Raw genomic sequence first — 246 nt, 5'->3', positions numbered from 1 at the left:
CAAGTTGTCTTTTAAAGTAACTGAAAATGTATATATATATATATATATATATATATGGTCAAACTACAAGCATATAATTGTTAAAAATTGCACATAAATAATATTTTTATTAATATATCATATTAAATATATTATACATTTTTATATAATTTTAAGTATGTTGTTGTCTAGATAAGGATGTAAAATGTTGACAAAGTACACATACTTTAATTTAAGGAATGTTTCTCAATACCTTTTTACAAACCT

General features: G+C 19.1%; 1 long non-coding RNA gene across 1 annotated transcript in view; it reads left to right on the top strand.

Moving 5' to 3' along the window:
• The first annotated feature begins 149 nt into the window (after nt 1–149).
• The window catches only part of LOC107751493 (uncharacterized), a 10,590-nt gene continuing 10,493 nt past the window's right edge, over nt 150–246 (top strand). The window contains exon 1 of the long non-coding RNA XR_001641254.1: nt 150–159. This is a non-coding gene — a long non-coding RNA (uncharacterized LOC107751493). The remainder of the gene's footprint in view (nt 160–246) is intronic.

Source organism: Sinocyclocheilus rhinocerous, unplaced genomic scaffold (genome assembly GCF_001515625.1).
Source record: "Sinocyclocheilus rhinocerous isolate Xijiao unplaced genomic scaffold, SAMN03320098_v1.1 scaffold2046, whole genome shotgun sequence".
Lineage (NCBI taxonomy): Eukaryota > Metazoa > Chordata > Actinopteri > Cypriniformes > Cyprinidae > Sinocyclocheilus > Sinocyclocheilus rhinocerous.
This window is presented reverse-complemented; position numbering and strand designations above follow the sequence as displayed.